Raw genomic sequence first — 18373 nt, forward strand, 5'->3', positions numbered from 1 at the left:
GTTCGTTTTTAGGAAGAGGAGACCTGAACGGCCGTTTACCGCCGGGGAGAGGCTCGCACGGCCGAGGCCACTGCGGGGGTCCGGGTCTCCCCGCGACCTGGGCACAGCTCTGCGCCGGCAGCCAGGCGGGCGGCTCACGGGTTTGCCTTGTAAATGACACCGTTGCCTGGAGGCGTCTCTGACAGCTGCTCCCGCTCCGGATTCCAGAAATTTCTACGAAGCATTTCACGACCCGCTCTCCCAGCTCCTTCCTCTTCTTCACTTAATAAAACCCGTAATAATAGCTCCAGCTGTTTGGTGAACGTGAGCCGTGCCCGGGACCCCGTGATCAGGGCTTAAACCTGCTTTGTGTCATTTTACCCAGGTCCCCCTGGGGACAGAGGTGGTAGAACCCCCATTTTACAGGTCAGGAGCCTGAGGCCTAGAGTTTAAAGCCAGGCCCAAATGCACCCACACCCTGGAGCTGGCCGACTTAGGATTTGAACTCGAGAGTCACGGTCGTGATGTGCTGATGAAACAGAGCGGAAACCTCTCAGATCAGCCCCACCCAGGTCTGCAGGGGCACAGGGGGCCTCCCCCTTCGTGGACCGTCTCGCAGGTTCCAGTTTGTGATTCGAAGCTCGCGTTCCCACCTCGCCTTTTAATCACTACTGAGGTGGTGAAGAAGGGAGCAGGCGCTGGGTTTACTTCTACTCCCTTGCTGAGGTTTGGGGGTGCCCTGGCACTGGCTGGCCGTTTTGATTGCTGGAGGAGGAGATACGATGGCAGAGCTGGCCGCCTGCAGTGACAGGTTCGCCGCCTGGGACAGGGACGGTTTCCAGATGGCGTCCGTTGACACTTCACCCGAGCTCAGAAAATCCGCTGCCCCTTTAATCTGGGTGGGTTGGAAACACGGCTCTTAAATTTAAGCCACGCGAATTAGGCGACATTTTAATAATGGAGGTGCTAGCACGCAGTTAATTTTTAACATGTATAAATAGAAGCTGCTGTTTCTCTGGGCTATAATTAGCATAATAGGCAGAATTGATACCCTGAGAATCCAAGGGATTTGCCTGAGGTCACGCAGAGTTAGGTGGCTGAGCTGGCGGGACCGAACCCGGCGGGACCGAAAACAGCGGTGCTGTTTTCACGGGGCAGCAGAGCTGGGCACGGGATTTGCTTTCCGCCACAGGCGTGGGTCCGGTGGGTCAGACGGCCCCACCTCTCCTCCAGATCGGGCCCCGGGCTGCAGAGCGAGCAGCGACGCACCCGGGTCGTGCGGTGGGTGGTTGACTTTCCAGGATGGTGTCCTCCGATTGCCGTCCGGGGCTGGCGATGGTCTGGATTCTTGCCATGTTCCGGGCCTGACTCCCCGCACCGTCCGTGCAGGGAGCCGACCGCAGTGTCCCACCCGGCCGCGGGCTCCTGAGGGGCGGGGGGGGGGCCTCGCGCCGGGTGATTGGGAAGTCCGGGCCCCCCCTGTCCTTTCCGGCCCAGCAGCAGTGCAGTTTCCTGAGGGTAGGTACCCCCCACCCTGGCTGGACGGTCCGCACGAGCTGAGGGAGGACGCCTGCCCTCACGTGATGGAACGTTTCCCGCACTTTCTGTCAAAACCACACAGCAGAGCTCTTTCTGCACACATTTCCATCAGCAATTTCAGAGAGTTAAGATTTACGTGAGAGACACTGCACGAATCTGAAGTTGACAGTTTTGACGAGTTTTGACAGACACACCCGCGAAACCACAATCAGGATATTGGACACGTGCGTCTCCCCACTTAATTGCCTGTTCCCCTTCGTGACCCGTCCCTCTCTCTGCCCCCGTCTGCTTGCACCAGAGTGCTTTCTGGCCCTCCGGGTGAGTTCGCATTTTCTGGAATTTAAGAGAAATGAAATCACGCGGTAACAGACCCCTTCTGTGCTGACTGCGTTCACACACGGTGGTGATTTTGAGATTTGATCGGCTTGCTGGGAGCGTCAGAAGTGTGTTCCTTTTCACTGCTGACTAGGATTCCGTTATGTGGGTTTCCTGCAGTTCACCTTCTGATGGACGCTGATTGTGGTGGTTGCAGGGTTTGGCTTTTGCAGATACAGCGCCGTGAACATCCGCGTTCAGTTCATGTGCGCACATGCTTTCGTGTCCCTTGGTCAGTACCTGGGACTGGCGTGGTAGGTGTATATGTAAATTTGTTCTTTATTAGGAAAAAAATTTTTAAGTTTGTTTTGAGCCAAGACAGCACGAGTGGGGGAGGGGCAGAGGGAGAGGGAGGGAGAGAGTCCCAAGCAGGCTCCGTGCTGCCAGCACAGAGCCTGACTCCGGGCTTGAACTCACGAAACCTCCAGATCATGACCTGAGCTGAAACCGGGAATCATACGCTCAACCGACTGAGCGGCCCAGGTGCTCCGGGTGTATATCTGACTTCTAAAGAACCAGCCGACTTTTCCAAATCTGTTGTTTAATCTCATGCTCCCACCCACAGGGTGGGGGTCCCCACTTAGGGCGTAGGCTCAGCAGGCTCCTGGCAGTGACTGCTTGGGGGTAGCACCTGTCTTTCAGGGGGAGGATGCGTCGTCTGCGTGTCGTGGGCGTGTCTTGTACTAACGCCAGATGTGGGGGTGAGGCCGAGGTGGGGAAGAGGCAGAGTGGGAAACGGGAGGACGCCCCAGGGAGAGGAGCTGTGACCATACTCGTTTCATGTTCGTAAAAATCAGACCCATCTGGGTGCTTATAGGAGATTAAAAATTAAAAGCATCTGGGCAGAGTCCACGAGCTGGCTTGTAGGTGCCTCCGTAGCGCACATGAGGCACAGGCGATGGGGTGAGGCAGGCGGAAGGCTCGGCCAGACATCGACGGTCTGGTCCCCACCCTCTGCATCATGCTGAGAGCCCCTGGCCTCAGTTTCCCTGCTTGGTTCCCGGTGCTTCTTAGGAAGGGGGCAACTTTGCAATGTTTGGGGAAGTTTTGAATTGTCACAACTTTGGAGAAGAGTGTTAGTGGCATCTGGTGGGTGGCGACCAGGGATGCAACACAGTGCCCAGGGCGGCCCTGCCTCCCAGCCTCTCATCTGCATGCAGAGCTCTGAGCTGGCCCGGTCCCCCACCTAGCATACACCGCAGGTGTGTGTACCTGTGTGCTCCCTGGGACCCAGTACTTCTCCACGAGGAAGGAAGACGGGAGGGCGAGGTGAGGGGTTGTGCAAGCCTCTGTCTGCTCCTTGTCCCCAACGTTTTCTAGGAAACTGTCCCCCCCCCCCGCCCCGTGGGCATGTGACTTTCTCTCCCCTCCCAAAAATGCCACCCAGCTCTTTATGACTAACTGCCTGGCAGCCTGAGCTCAGGGTCAGGACAAGTTAACGAACTTCTTTGTTGATTAACCTTTGCTTGGCTCAGGGAAATTACTCACTTGTTCTCTGGCCAAAGAGTAAACCTGGAAACTTCTGTCTGTAAGTCTTTTTCGACAGCTCCGCATTCTGGAGAGTGTCTTTCTTTTATTTATAGGGAGGGGAGAGAACCCTGTGTGACTTCCTCCTGTAGTAGATTTTGCTCCTACAGAGGTTTTTCTTCACCAAAGTGCTCGTGATGGGGTTCGGTGTAGGGGTGGGAGACGACGGTCAGTGTCCCTGTCGCTTCCTGCCCTGATGCCACATCAGCAGGACGCTGGAGAGCCACCTTTTATCTTGGTGTGTGGGGAGTTTGGGCATGTTTACCTTTTCGGGGGAGGATATAGCAAGGATGAGGGGTGATTTCCTGGACGTGGCAATGAGAAAAGAGCACGTGCGGGCCAGACCTCTGGGCCGGACAGACGCCCTGGCTCACGCGGCCCCGCGTGCTCAGCAGCTCCCGTGTCCCCTGAGAGCTGTGGGCTTCTGTGCCAGCCGGGGAACCTGCCCCTTGCCTCCGCTTCCAGGAATTAAGATACCTGAGTGCAGATGTCATTCTCTCAGGTGCCTCTGGAGGTTACGAGGAGAGCGTCCCGTCCTGGCTGGCCGGGGCCCCCGTGCTGGCTTGTGGGTTGTCGAGGTGGGCGTGCCTGGGCCTGCACGGGGCGCTCCTCGGGGTGAACTTCACTTCTCTCCAGGTCTCGTCTGTAGTTGACGGGCCTCGCGGTGCTTCTCTGGCTCAGGTGTGGCTTCCCTACGGGCTTCTCTCGACACCACACTGTCTTAAAGGTTCGAGATCGTGAGTTTGGAAGACGTGTTCACGTCCCCGCGTTCCCTTCGGTGCGTCCAAGGGCACCATGTGCTGCCGCCTGCCAGCTTGTGAGGCTGGCCCTGCGTCCCCCCCGCACACCTGTGCCGCCAGGGAGGCCGTTTTTAGTTAAAAAGCCAGAAGGTGCCACGACATACAGCCCTCTCCCGCCCCGCACGTCAGACCTTCTAGAGGACTGTTGAGCTCTTCCAAATAAATAATGATTTTCTAGGGGTGCCTGGGTGGCTCAGTCGGTTAAGCGTCCGACTTCGGCCCAGGTCGTGATCTCAGGTTTGTGAGTTCGAGCCCCTGTGTCGGGCTCTGTGCTGAAAGCTCAAAGCCTGGAGCCTGCTTCAGATTCTGTGTCTCCCTGCCTCTCTCTCTTCCCCTCCCTGCTCACACTCTGTTTCTCTTAAACATTAAAAGAAAAAAAATCACTTTAAATAAAACAACGATTCTGTAGCCTTTCAGGGTTTAACGGTGTGAAGACCCCCAGGATTCTCTCGAGACGCTTTATGCTCAGCCTTACATGTTGTGCGTGGTCCCCTGCATTGTGTGTGCGTGTGTGTGCATGTGTGAGATGAGCACGTGTTTGTATTTACAGGATCCAGCACAGGCCATCCCGTCGGGACACGGGGTCCGGCACAGGCCATCCCGTCAGGTCACGGGGTCCGGCACAGGCCATCCCGTCAGGTCTCACCTCCTGTGCCAGCACGTCTGCTCAGCGGGCTCAGATGTCCCAGGATGTTGATGGGTAATTCGTGTTGCATAGCTTGGCTCTCCCGTAAATAGATTCCAAAACAGATCCGGCCAGGCCTTGCCCTGCTCAAAGCCTCTAATGGCTCAAGGAAGTCGGAATTCCTTGACCTCACCCCTCACCCTCTGAGAACAAGTCATGGGGTAAATAAAGACAACGGAGTTACTTTGTTTAGCACCCGGGGCCCTTTGCCTGGGCCTGCCTGGTCTTGCCCGTCCCTGGGGGCACGTCACTTCCAGCTGTCCCTCAGAGGGCCCCCTCGTCCACCTCGGGTTCCAGATGATCCACATCCGGAGCTCCAGGCATTCTTCTCTTCTCCTGACCCAACTGACACCGGCTGACACCTGCACTGCTCAGGTCAAGTGCCACTGCTCCCCGAGGTCATTCAGGAGGCTCCCGACACCAGTGCCAGGCGTGTGGCCTGTGCCCCTGGTCTAATCGTGGGGTGACCCGACCTTCCCCAGCAAGGGCTCAGAGAGCTCTGGGACTGTGGTCTTGGGACTGGGCCCCAGGGTCTCATCCAGGGCCTGCGGTGCGGGTGGTGAGAGCTCCTTGGAGCCGACCGCCTGAGAGCGGAAAGACCGCGAAGGCCTTGTCCCTCGGCCGAGTCCACGGATGGCAACGAGGAGTGCGCCTGATGTGTGGCGCACATATTCTCGTACTCAGATGTCCCAGAGGAGGGGCCGCCCACGGTCATAGTGATGAGTCGGCGAGCCTGTTTGTCCGTAGCTGCCATTTTGGGAATTGTCTTCAGATTGAAGGCGCTAAAAAAAGTTGCTAAATGTAGGCAGTGTTTGCCCTAAGCGGATGGCCTTTGCTGTTTAAGAACGGAATTTGCTTCCTCTTTATGCTGGAGGGCACGGCAAGTTGGTCTGTTTGGGTCCTTGGTTGAAAACATCAGAACCCCATTCTGGCTAATGCAGGCCGATGTGGAATTTACCAGAAGGGTGTGGGGGTGAGCCAGCATGGGAGGCCAGCCTGGGAAGCAGGTCTGGGGACGGACTGGGCCCGGATCCACTGGCGGGGTCCAGGGAGCAGGCACAAGTCGCTGCGTCTGGGACGCCACACTTGTCTTCCTGTTCCTGGACAGAATCAGCCACCTCTTGGCCACCTTGATTGACAGCCCCACCGGGATGGCAGCAGAGGGGCCGGGCAGGCCCACAGATGCCGCCATTGGAGAAGCTGTGTCCAGAAGCCGGCGTGGATCCTGAGCAGGCGGGGACCGCGCCCACGCCGTCCTGTCAGCAGGGAGATGCTCGCCGGGGGTCGCCGGCGTGATTTCAGGCATCTGCTCAAGTCCACCACTTCCTCGTGATTCCGTGTGGAAAATTCCGTGGAGCCGAACACTTTGTGCTTTTCAAAGAGAATGGGAGGGGCTCCTGGGTGGCTTTTGACATGGATGCTGATCTTTAACATGCACGCACATCACAGGCCAACTCATTGGTGGCTTCAAACATTTTGAATGATTGCTCGCAAATAGAAAGGACAGAAATTAAACCTACAGGGAGCTGGGACAATGCCGGAGGACAGGGTGGCCTTTTAAGCCTTCGTGCAAGTGAGGTACTTTGTAGAGCGGGGGTGGCCTGGTGATACCAGGTATGGGGAGACATGTGGACCGGTCGTCCTGTGGGCCGTGACAGGTGGCTGGGGCCGCTGCTCACGGCGACCGGGCGGCTCCCACGGGCGCGCACTTGGCCACGCTTCCTCCCTCTCCAGACCTCGTGGCTCTAGCCTCTGGTCTTCCCTGCCCTCGGGGACACCCACTTACGTGCGCGCTGCGCGGGGCTGGGTGCCCTGTGGAAGGAGCGCCTTTCCCGAGTGTTCTCTGCTCCCGGATCTGGAAATAAAAGAGGGATGCCGTGTGCTTTTCATCTCTCATCTTCGGGAATCTTCTGTTTGAACCTTCCCTGTGGCAGTTCTGCGTCTCCACCGCAGATACTACTGGTCGAGGGACAGCGCAGGTCTCCTGGTGCTGCTTTCTAGCTGTGTGCCTCGCGGAGGTCTCTGGACTTCTGAGCCTCAGTGTCGTCCTGCTTTCCTCGGGGGACATGAGCGTACGTGCGTGGCACCGGGGGTGTCCGGTCCTTGCTGCCACTCTTCCTGGCTGACCTCCCTCCACCTGGCCTCTCCTCACACGTGCGGACACTCGGACAGTTGTCTGTCTGGTGGGTGCACATTCATTTGGCTCCCCCGGGAGACTTGAGGTCATGTCCCTAGCATGGGGGTCAGTGGCTTGGGGATGCGTGCCGTGTAGGGCTGTCCTCCTCCCGCGGGGTCGCCACGGTGGGATCCGCCCTCCATCGTGTGATTGACCCAGAAGTTAGCCATGCGACTGCTGTTGATAGGATCCTGCAGGGTCAGATCTGAGTGTCTGGGGACGCTGTGGGGGATGGGAAGGGCTCGGTGTCCGTGTCAGTCTGCAGGGCTTTCCCGACAAACTGTCACAGCCTGGCAGGCTTAAGCAGCAGACGTTTACTGTCTCAGGGTTTAGAGGCTGGAAGGCTGAGTTCAAGGTGTCCCCTAGTGTGGTTTCTCCTGAGGCCTCTCTCCTTGGCTTATGGAGGGACACCTTCTCCCTGTGTCCTCGCGTGGCCTTCTCTGTGTGTGTGCGTCCCTCGTGTCTCTGTCCTCTTAGAAGGGCGCCAGTCTTCTCGGACGAGAGCCTCACCCTTATGACCTCATTTAACCTGAGTCGCCTCCTTAAAGGCCATGCCTGCAGGTACAGCCACATGGGCAGTTTGGGCTTCAACATGGAATTGGGGGAGCGTAGTCTAGTCCCTAACAGTGTCTGCCCCTGCCCCTGCCTTTCCTGTATCACTTGGTGATACAGCGTGACGGGTGCTTCATTATTCACTCTGATCGGGGCTTTGATTTCAGCCCTGTCGGATCCTGTCAGTGCGGGTGTAGGTCAGCCATGGGCTTCCAAAGTGAACAGAAGCAAAGAGCAGTGAATTTCCAGACGCAAACGGAACTATTTACTTCCTGTCTTTATTATAATTTATTCTTATCATATTTATACTTATTTTATTATTTATTTACTTATAAATGTTTATTTTTGAGAGAGAGCACGAGAGAGGGAGAGACAGAGAATCCCAAGCAGGTTCCCAGCTGTCAGCACGGAGCCCAACTTGGGCCTCGAACTCCCCAACTGTGAGATCATGACCTGAGCCGAAATTAAGAGTCCGACACTTAACCGACCGAGCCACCCGGGTGCCCCAGTAATATCTTTATTTATTTTATATATTTAATTGTGTTTATGTGATATCTATATTTTGATATCTTTGTTATTTTAATTGAGGTTGTTTTTACTGGGAAAATGTAAGAGCCATTAGGTTATTATGTTCTGAAGATTTGAAAGAATGTGTGTTTAGATCAGAGCAATGTTTAAAGGTATAAAACAGATTGTGAAAAACATTATAAAATGTGGCTAATGACACATGGGGTGAGGCCTCAGTTAGGACTGCCTCTGGCTGTGCCCACAGAGCCTCCTTGCCCCAGCAGGGAGGGGAGGAGTGGCCGACTCAGTCAGGGCTCTAACCCTGCAGTCCCCTGGCCTTGAGCTTGGCCCAGAAGGAATGTCCAGACAGAGGGAAGGGGGTGGACCATCTTCCTCTCGCCTGAAGACCGCAGCGTGGCCACACTCGGTTTTGCAGCTGTGTTCTGTAATCCAAGGACTTGACTGATTAACTGATCCCATCACGAGTCTCTACAGCTTTGGGCAGAGGGGCGTTGAGTCGTCTTCCTCTGCTGACAGGATCTTTGAGTGCTTTTCAGAAAGGGGGTTTGATGAAGAACTTTAAAGATGACAGAAATAAAACTGGCTACCAGCCCGGATCCCAAGCCCCTTCAGTTAACCTTCTGAAGACTTCCTGTGATCATGGCCTCCCCGCCCCCCTCCAGCTCCCTAGCGTGGACTTTGATCTCCTTGTTTTAGGGTCAGCCTGTGTCAGCTGCAGATCGGCCTTTGAGGGGGGTGGGGGGGGGGCGCGCGAAGCTTCCAGAACGGCTCTTAGGCTGGCGTTTTCTGCTGTTGTGCAAAGAGAAGAACGACACGTAAACTTTTGAGTGTTGACGAGGAAAACAACCTTCAACCCACACCACGTCAAGAAAAAGAGGAGTGATCTTTCTCCCCCTCTTAAAAAAGTGAGTGATTATTCACTTTTGAAATCGTCAAAATAACACCACTTCTGTATCCTGATGGACAGTGGCATAGCTGACGGTGACCATCATCCTGAAGTTAACTTTGTTTCCAGGCTGTTGCCTCTGATAGCCCTTCTTGGTGCCTGTTGGTCCTGTAGCTGAAGGGTCCTCTTGGGTCTTGTCCTGGCGGCCGGCCATGGCAACGGGGGCTAAGAGGGGACCGTGGCCGGGGGGGCCCCGCCCTGTTCAGGGCAGCAGAATTGTCAGAGCCAAAAACCTTGACACTTGTGAAACTGGCACTGGTAATGATAATAATTTGCAGATTATGTGACATGAATCATGTTAATCAGCTTACACGTATTAATTGGCTTAATCCTCTAGCAACTCAAAGACATAGATTTAATTGCCAATTTATAGGTGTGGAAACTTGAGACCAAGGATATTGAATGATAATTCGTCCCTCCCCTTCCCCAAAGGTGTAATGATATGCATAGAAAATACAGAATTCTGTGTATCTGTGTGTATGTGTGTTCATGTGTATGTATGTTGTAAACTTAAAAAAAAATGTTTATTTATTTTGAGAGAGAGAGAGAGAGAGCGTGTGTACAAGCAGAGGAGGGGCAGAGAGGAGAGAGAGAGAGAATCCCAAGCAGGCTCCATGCTGTCAGAGCAGAGCCTGACATGGGACTCAGTCCCACGACCCTGGGATCATGACCTGGGCTGAAGTCGGATGCTTCAGCGACTGAACTACCCAGTTGCCCGTTTAAAACCTGCCTCCTTTGAAACTTGAGATATCAACGTGATCGTAAGCAAATAGCAGGACGGAGAAGGCTGGTTTCTGAAGTGGGGGACCGAGTGAGGGGTGCATCCAGATTTCTGTGTTTCAGATGAATCCAGGCACATTTGGGCTCTTGCAGCTGATGCACCACCTGCGGGCCGGCCACGACCAGCGTCCCCAGGGCAGCCGTGCGGAAGGCGCGTGGTGTAGCTCCGATGCCAGGGCCTGCCTCCTTCCAGGGAAGGCTTGGACCTGGCTGCCGCCTTTGCTGAGAATTCATCTCTGCTTCCTCGGAGCCTGTGAATTAGATTTTTATTTCTGCAGCCAGAAAATCATTCGAAAATATAGAAGATCTGTCTTGTAATCCTGTTACGTAAAAAGGTTTGCATTAAAAAAAAAAATCTCTTGTGGATGAGTGAGGGTAACAAGCAATGAATTATTTAGAGAAAAAACGCCCCCCCCCACCAAAAAAAAAAAAAAAAGACTCAGAGGCAGTAGGAGCCTTATGAGATCGTTGTGCATAAATTAAAATGGGAAGAAGGTGCTGGTGAGGATGTGCACGCTCAGAGTGGTGTGTAAAAGGCCATCGCCACCACGAGATTGGAAATCTGAGGCACGTGTTGCTTCTCTAGGTTGAGAATAGTTTGGATGCATCACGAGCCTGAAAGTTAAAGGAGTCCTGTCTTCCTGTCGCATCCTAAGTGTTTGTGGGTGAGGTTTGGTAGCGTTTGTCCACAAAATAAATAAATACACAGGCAAACTTCCGTCGAGATGCCATAGCAGCTCCTCTCGGGAGGCATTTCTCTACACGCTTTGGGGAGGGGGACGGTCTGGTCTTGTTTTTCTCCGGAATGGAAGTATTGTCACGTTTGGAGCCTTCCCGAAACCGTATCCAGCGAAAGTGAAACGGCGATCCGTCTGCGTCAGCTTCGTATTTTGTTCCGCATGCCACAGACGAGCAGGGACAGGTAGGAGCCGAGAGGTTGCACAATCCCCGGGAAGCAGCACGCGGTGGGTAGCTTGTGGCCACCGGAGGGGGGACCCGGGCTGCCTAGCGAGCCACTGGCCAGGTAGCAGTGGAGCTGTGGTTTGAAGGGACCTCCGTTAAGACATTAATAAGTGGGAAAATGCCTGAAAAATAGCCATCCTGTTATTTTCAAACTGTTACTTTGAACATTTATGATTTGTGTTCATTGTAGAATTATTCAAAGTAGAGATGGAAAAAAAAAAAAAAACAAAACAACCACAACCCCAGACCTAGCATTTCAAGATGCTGTGTGTAGGTCTGGCCCATGTTACGCGCCATTTGGTCCCGTCTGCCCGCATCTCGGGACAGAGGCTCTTGGGAGGTTTTCACACGCAGCGGGTTCGAGTGGAGCCTCTTCGCTGAATTCCACCTGTCGTCTTTTCCGGTGTGTGGATGTTTCGTAGTTGGCCTCTTTGTTCAGTATCCTAAACCGTGTGCTAAAGTGTGCGGCCGAGGGCGTTTTCATCGTAACTGCGCTGACCTCTCGGTGACGTTGTCCTAGATGGGTCATTGTTGTGCCAAGATTTTCTTCAATATAAACGGTGTGTTGTTGCATTGACTCCAGAAAGTTTGTACCGATTTACCCTCCGCTGAGGAGAAGGCCCTCCCCCCCCCCCACCAGGCATTGGGTCGGAAGAGGGGTGGTGGTTTCAGGAGGAGTTAGTGCTTCCACCCTGCAAGCCCCATGGCGCGGGCAGGTGGCCCCACACACTCAGATTCCCCCCTCCACCGGAGCCTTCTGTTTCTTAGGTTTCATTAGAATGTTGATTATGGACTTCGGGCTGACTTCAGGTCTGGAATTTGAGAGTGACACAGGGACATGCCCCGAGCCCCCGGGGAAGGTCAGAGCCAGGTGTTGGGGGGAGGAGGCAGAGGGGAGAAGCTGGAGATGGTCCGTTCAGCTGGTCCGAGAAAGAAGATGGGCTTCTCAGCAAAGCCCGTCTGCCCAGCTTCCTCCACGAGGGAACTTGGGAAAGATGCGCGCCTCCCGCCTTCCCTCGTGAGCCTGGGTGTGTGCAGGCACCCTCGGGTTCCTTCTCGTTCCTTCCTTGTCTGCAGGGCCGATTGTAGCCGAGGGCCGCAAACCACCTCGTTCTCTTGCTTCGGAATTTTAACTCCGCGCGCGCGGGGAGTGGCTCCACGCCAGCCCTCTGCTGCGGGGAGGGGGGAGTTCCAGCTGCGCTGCAAGAAAGCCTGCGTGTCGCCCTGTCACAGAGCACTGAGCCTTTGTTGTGGGAAGTGGTTAAGTCCTCTCCAGGGAGCGAGCATTTCTGCAGCGGGTGCCAGGGGTTGCTCTGTGCCGCTGATCGCAGCGGCTGCAGTTTAGCGGGCACCTACTGTGCGCCAAGAATTCGGTGTACGTTGGCCTCCTCTTCTAATGATCCACCAGATCCGTGTCATCGTGTCATGGTGGGGATTCAGAAGCTCAGGGGATGTGAGCCTCACGGAAGGTTCTCCAGGTGGGGATTGGAGAAACCAGGTCTGGTATCCAGGCTGCCCGACCCCAGAGCCCGTGGGCGGAGATAGAACTGGCAAGAGCTTGCAGGTGGCTTGTGTCAGGTGCCCCCGAGACCAGGGAGGGTGGTGCACAGCCAGTTTTAGGCTGCACAGCTCTGGGGAGAGAAGACGGGGGGGGGGGGGGGGCGCGCTTGGGCCAGGAGAGTTCAGCTCCCGTGCTGCAGAGTCCGGGAGCTGGAGGGACAGTGGGCACCTGCATCCTGGTTGTTTCTGATCCTGTGTTAATCTGTCCCCAGCCGGCTGATCCCCTAAGTGAGGTGCACACATTCGCATGAGAGCCTTTGGGACCATCGTGCATTTCACCCCCGCAGGCTGACCTGTGACTCAGGGCTGTTGGCAGCATCTGGAGCAGAGGTGGAGAGGAAGAAGCAGGACAGGCACAGATCCCGCCTGGGCCTGCCCGGCCGTAAGCCTCAGCCTTGGGGTGGGGTGGGGGGAGGGCGGCAGGTAGCTGTGACAGCACCGCCTCTGGGGAGAGGCTGTGCGCGCCTCCCTGGGCGATGAAGACGGCTGGAGAATCCTTGCCCTCCGGGGCTTGGAAAGTGGCGGTAAGGCACATCAGTGTGGCTTTGGGATCCTAGGGCCGGGGAGGCAAGGATCAGCACCCGGGCTTCGGGAAAGCCCAGGGCAGCCCGCCGCCCCACGCCTCTCCTCTGTGCGGAGATGTTTAAAACAGAAGCCGACGTGCCCGGGGTCGGAAGTTTCTTTGGAAGAAGGGGCGGTAAGTAGAAGTGAGTTATAAAGTACCCGGGAAGGTAAACTGCACCATAGTGCTGGATGGGGCCTGCAAGGGGCAGTTACATAAAACACGGGTCGGGGGGGGGGGGTGGGGGGGTGGGCACCTGGGTGGCTCAGTCGGTTGGGCTTCCGACTTCAGCTTGGATCATGATCTCACGGTCTGTGGGTTCGAGCCCCATCTCGGGCTCTGTACTGACAACGCAGAACCTGGAGCCCGCTTCGGGTTCTGTGTCTCCCTCTCTCTCTGACCCTCCCCTGCTCATGCTCTGTCTCTCTCTCTCTCTCTCTCTCTCTCTCTCTCTCTCAAAAAAATAAAAACATTAAAAAAAAATTCGAAAAACAACAACGACGACAAAAAACACGGGTCAGATTATTGCCGGGTCGCTGAGCTGGCTGAGCCACTGCTGCCCATTCGCGGTCTTGGTGGGTCAGAGTCGCCGAGCGAGGGTGTCCTCGCACTGCTGGTCCGGCCCCTGCCGAGTGTGATGTCCCGTTAGACTGTGCTTGTACCTCCTTAGCGAGGGGCTACACGGTCGTGCTCGGGCTCCCTAGTGATCTTGCTGTCAGTTTCCTGTTATCCCAGCTTCGTGGTGCATACTTGTCCTCTTGTGGTTCTGGAGGGAGCACGTCCTAAAGTTAAGGAGTCGCCAGCAGACCTGTGCTCCTTCAGAGGCACCACGGGGGGTGGGGGGGGGGTCATCCCCTTGCCTTTTCCTCCCGTCTCTGGCGGTCTCTGGCACACGGCTCTTCTCTGTCCGCAAGGGCAGCGGGGGTAGCTTCCTCCAAGCCCTGCCCGGCCTCTGCTTCCCTCCTCACATTCCCCTCTGTCTCCCGCTTCCCCTTCCCAAACTCTCAGGACCCTCACGGTTACATGGGCCCATGTGGACAATCCAGAACGAGACCCTTAACCTCCTCACACCTGCAAAGCCCCCTTGTCGTGTAAGGTAAGGTCACAGGATCTGGGGGTTCGGTGTGTGCACATCGGGTGTGGGGGGCACACTTCTCTGCCTGTCACGACAGTCCCCTTTCTCTGTGTTTCTGAAGATCCTGTAGGTGATTCATCTCCCGGACTGCAGAGTCGGGGGCACGCCTGTCATCACTGGGGCTCAGCCGTCTACTCAGGGTGGGGATGGGGCGTGGGCCCTGCTGGGCGTCAGGTATCTGGTGCATCTGCTAGCTTCCAGCACAGTTTAGGAAGTACAGTTAGGAGATGAGTAGCGGATAGTGATTTGCGGCCGTTGGCACAGGCCTGCTAATGTGTGTGTACCCCACGTCTAGTCGTGTGGGGAGGCTGAGTTTGGAATCCCAGCTTCTTCTCCTGGTCCAGACCGATGCCTGTGGGCATCCTTCTCGGCAGGGATCCCCTCCCCCTGTGCAGCCAGTCTCCCCCCTGCTCATCGTCCGCACCGAGGAGGCCTCCTTCCTCTGCCCTGCACAGCTTTCCCCGCCGCCCACTGCTCTGTCCCCTCCTGCATGCCGTTGGGGACACTACCTGCCTTTTGGCCCTGGTACACCCTGTCCGCATCTCCCAGACACTGTTTTTGAGTCCCATCCCCTGTGAGTGGCCCTCTCCCATGTCACCTGCCGCTCTCTGCCTGGAGATGCAGTAATGATTTGTGCCTTGTTCACATGATGTCTCTGGGGGGTGTTGGGAGACCATGGTTCTCTGTCCACATTTGCCCCTGGAGGAGCCCCAGCTTTGCAGGGAGGGAGGACGCCTCCACTGACCCGGACACCTGGACACCTGGCCGACGCTTGTCTATGCTTGGGATTTTTATTTTTTATTTTTATTTATTTATTTATTTATTTATTTATTTATTTATTTATTTATTATTTTTTTAAACATTTATTTATTTTTGAGACAGGGAGAGACAGAGCATGAACGGGGGAGGGGCAGAGAGAGAGGGAGACACAGAATCGGAAGCAGGCTCCAGGCTCTGAGCCATCAGCCCAGAGCCCGACGCGGGGCTCGAACTCATGGACGGTGAGATCGTGACCTGAGCTGAAGTCGGACGCTTAACCGACTGAGCCACCCAGGCGCCCCTATGCTTGGGCTTTTTAAACGGGAAACAGGGAAGACAGGAGAAGAGGTAGTATTGAGCCCCAAGAGCAGAATTTGCAGGGAATCAATTCGGCTCTTGTTCTGGTTGCTAATCTGTTACCTGCTCAATACAGAAAATGTGGGACACGAAAAGAAGGGAAAAAATCGCCCATTATCACTCCATGGGCAGGCAACCACGGTTACTTTGAGGGGGCGTGTGTTTTCCCCACCTTTCTGTCTGTTGAGGCGTCCTGGGCATCCCGTGCACAACGGCGCGTCCGGTTTCTTCCTACTTAAATCTTTGCCAGTGACGTTTTCCTGTGCCCACCTTCCCACCGACGCGGTTTCGGATGGCTGTGGGGTATTTAATCGTGGACGGATTGGAATGGACCCGTCCCAAACCAGATCTCTTCATAAAGCTTTTTGAGTGCTTCAAAGAAAAAACAAAATGGCAGAAACTGATGTTATAAAGCAGGTAAAACCAAGCACCCCCACCTCGGTTCACCCCTCGTCTCCTGCCCGCCTGCGGCGAGTGGTGGCCGTGGCGTCCCTTCCGCTCGGAGCCTCCTGTGTGTTGGCAGACGCGTGGTTTGCCGTCCTTGGTTTATGTCCTCAGTGCCTGGTACTGGCATGGTGGTGTTTGAAGTAAACGAAAACGTGGATTGCTTTGCCACTGAGCCTAGAAAGAGAAAAACCCCAGGGAATGTGGGCGGCTCACCCGGTTGGGCGTCCGACTGTCGAGTTTGGCTGAGGTCGTCATCTCATGGTTCGTGGGTTTGAGTCCTGCGTCGGGCTCCACGCCGATGGGGTGGAGTCTGCTTGGGTTCTCTCCCTCTCTCCCTCTCTCTCTGCCCCTCCCCCTGCTTGCTTGCTCGCTCTCTCTAAATAAATAAATAAACGTTTTAAAAAAAGGCGGGGGGGGGTGTGGAATCTCCCCAAAACCATTAATGGTTCACACTGAAGTGTGACGGCTGCAGAGCAAACCATGACCAGGTTAGTGAGCATCAGAGCCGGGTAGGGTCATGGGCCGTGCTGTGGATGCTGTGTTCCAGACGAGTTACTTTTCAATCTACAGGTAGCCCATTAAAAATCAAACACGTTTAAGTTCGTTAGCAACCACAGTCAGCCACCTTCTGATGAAAGAGGTTTTGACTCTTTTCTTTATAAAATAAATGAAGATCCAGATGTTTGCGGTAGGCAGGAAATCAAGTGGATTTTAGTAGGAAATTATGTAAGGAAGCTTAATGACTATTAATGTTTCTGGATCAGACAAGTGTGGAACGGTCTTAGGGAAACGTGTACATCTCTTACTTACGAGTTTACTATCTTATAATTAAAATTGTATAGGAGCATGTCAGATAATTAGGAACTGGGTGGCATTTTGTGCTGAGGATGAAAACAAAGATTTTACTGGGAATGCTGAGCAAAATTACACTCTGGCTGAGATTAAACACATGGCAGGCGTCCTACTCCAGTGTTTAAAATCATCAGCCAGGCTTTATTATAATTTTTTGGGGGCTTTGTTCTTTTGTCTTTTGCTCTAATGAAAAGGAATGCTCAGAAAATGGCATTGGGAGGCCAGCGTGGGATCAGTGTTGGGGTTTTTCTCACGGCTGGGAACTATCAGGTCTGTCTGTCTGCTGCTCCCCCTGGACCATCCCTCCGCCCCTCACTGGGCTGTTTTTGTCTCCATAACCCAAGTGAGCATCGAGGCCGTTTACCTTTTTGGATAAATGTTTGACAAGTAATCAAATCACAAGTGTACTTATGCACACGCATTCACGTATACATTCTCGAGTTCATCATAATACATAATATATGCCCACAGTGGCTTGTTTCTGTAAAACTCAGGGCTGCCCTGTGCCTCAGTTTCCCGGTGCAGTGACGCTGGGATGGTGGTAGTGCCTCCTCTGAGCAGTGTGGGGGGTGTAAGCACGGTGACCCCTGGAAACCCGCCTGTGCCCAGGAATAGTGGCAGCTTCTCCCTCTCCCTCCTCCCTCCTCCCTCCTCCCTCCTCCCTCCTCCCTCCTCCCTCCTCCCTCCTCCCTCCTCCCTCCTCCCTCCTCCCTCCTCCCTCCTCCCTCCTCCCTCCTCCCTCCTCCCTCCTCCCTCCTCCCTCTCCCTCTCCCTCTCCCTCTCCCTCTCTCTTTCTCTCTGTCTTTCTCTTTCTCTTTCTCTCATTGTTGGGCATTTGGTTTCAACCTCATTCTGCCCTGTTCAGGGCTCCTTGGATGAGTCATCAGTTGCAGCATTGACTTTTCCCACAAAATAGTGCAGAGAAACTGGGCAAGTAACGGTAGGAAGCAAACGCCAGCCTTAAGGGAGCGACCGACCCGGGGGTGCTTCTTTCTTGCAGATGCTTCCGTGCGCTACCCCCCACCCCCTGAGTTCTGCTGGTGTGTCTGCAGGTGGGGAAGGATCCACGGCTGGTGAACACCACCACCTCCCAGGGCTGAGCCCCCCACCCCCCAACAGCCTGGGTCCCTGCAGGAGTGCCCTGCGGAGGGGGCGGGTGGCGACCCCAGTGCTGCTGCCTGTCCCCAGGGCTCCCTTGTGACCTTTCAGGGAGAAGTGCGGTCTGGAAGAGGCAGGACTATGTGTGAGTGGGGGTCACAGGCGCCTGGCCTCGCTGTAGGCGGTCACTGCAAGTGCTTTCAGAGCTCGGCAGCTCTCCGCGTGGCCCAGCCACGGAGTGGTCTTGGGGGGCCCTGGGGGAAGCCTGAGGCCTCATCAAAGGCTACTCTCTCTGGGACCTGAACGTCTGCAGCCTTCAGCAAAAATGGTGTTTCTGCCCAACTGGTGAGTTTGTGCGCATAGTGAGCTGTGACGGTCCACTGCGAGGTTGGACTGGTGGGAGGGTGTTGGCTTCGCCTGCCCTTGCGTGCCCCCTGCAGGCAGCGGTCTGCTTTCCAGAACTTTCTCTGAGCGGGGGCATGTGTGTTTGGAGCTCAGGGCCCCAGCTGTCTGCCCTTGGGAGAGCCCTCCAGAGTCTGACCACAGAGGCCTTTCTGGCTTATCCTGAGGAGTTAGTTAGGCCTTTGCTTCTAACCCTGTTACCGGCTTATCCCCGAAAATGGCTCATCTTTTAAACTTCTATTGCGTTGCATTTCCCTTTGCTCTTGATTTTTTTTTTTTTTTGATGTTTATTTTTGAGAGAGAGTGCGAGTGGGGGAGGGGCAGAGAGAGAGGGAGACACAGAATCCAAAG

The 18373-nt window shown here is 55.1% G+C and overlaps 1 protein-coding gene and 1 long non-coding RNA gene across 6 annotated transcripts in view; both read left to right on the plus strand.

The window, feature by feature from the left end:
- Positions 1-18373, plus strand: part of AGAP1 (ArfGAP with GTPase domain, ankyrin repeat and PH domain 1) — a 554841-nt gene that overhangs the window by 15704 nt on the left and 520764 nt on the right. The gene's annotated exons all lie outside the window — the stretch shown is intronic.
- Positions 9694-13192, plus strand: LOC123379319. Its single transcript, XR_006583654.1, has 3 exons — positions 9694-12328; positions 12623-12792; positions 12968-13192. It is a non-coding gene; the product is annotated as an uncharacterized LOC123379319 (long non-coding RNA).

The sequence above is a fragment of the Felis catus genome, chromosome C1 (genome assembly GCF_018350175.1).
Source record: "Felis catus isolate Fca126 chromosome C1, F.catus_Fca126_mat1.0, whole genome shotgun sequence".
NCBI lineage: Eukaryota > Metazoa > Chordata > Mammalia > Carnivora > Felidae > Felis > Felis catus.